An 800-nucleotide genomic window follows, 5' to 3' on the forward strand; every position below is an offset into this window, starting at 1 on the left:
GAAGTGACGATGAACGCACCCCGCGCTGACTAAAAAAAGCGATATGCAGCTCCAAATAAAAACAACAACAAATAAAAAAGATATTGAAACATTTATTAAATATAATGACCAGTAAGACATATATGTTACTTTTAAATATATTATTTTTGGACACTTGGATTCCGATTCTAATAATAACAAAGCTTGTTTTGTTATAAATTTAATTTATTTTCTTGGCAAATTCTGTATCCATCAATGTAAATTCCCCAACAACAAACCAATTTTTTTTTCTTTTTATTGAAGCGTGAAAAACAACAACAATTTGTAATGACTTTAATTTGTATGCTCTAATTGAAATATAAATTAATTTCTTACCCTCATGTTCTGTTTTCTTTATCTTTTTTCTTTTAGCAATTCTTAAATTGTTTGTTTGTTTGTTTGTTTTTTATTTTCAGATGACATATCTTTGATACATGCTGTGAACTAAAAAAACCCCCAACAACAACAAAGGTGTATAGCCTATATATGTATATAGCTATACATTCAAACATAGGCTACATACATATAGTTATTAAATTAAATTAATATTATTATAAATCAATATTATTATTAAGATGCTTGAGCATTGCTGTTTTTAAATATTACACTAGGCCTATAGCAAGCTCTCAAAATATATATTTATGATATATTTATAAATTAAAAAATAAATACACGTTTTAAAGTTTATCTTAAGTTGTCCTTGAGCACATTCAGTACAAAGATAAAAATAAATAAAATGACTAAAATAGCCTAATATGAATATTAATACTAAAGTGATTACC

The sequence above is a fragment of the Carassius gibelio genome, chromosome A20 (assembly GCF_023724105.1).
Source record: "Carassius gibelio isolate Cgi1373 ecotype wild population from Czech Republic chromosome A20, carGib1.2-hapl.c, whole genome shotgun sequence".
NCBI lineage: Eukaryota > Metazoa > Chordata > Actinopteri > Cypriniformes > Cyprinidae > Carassius > Carassius gibelio.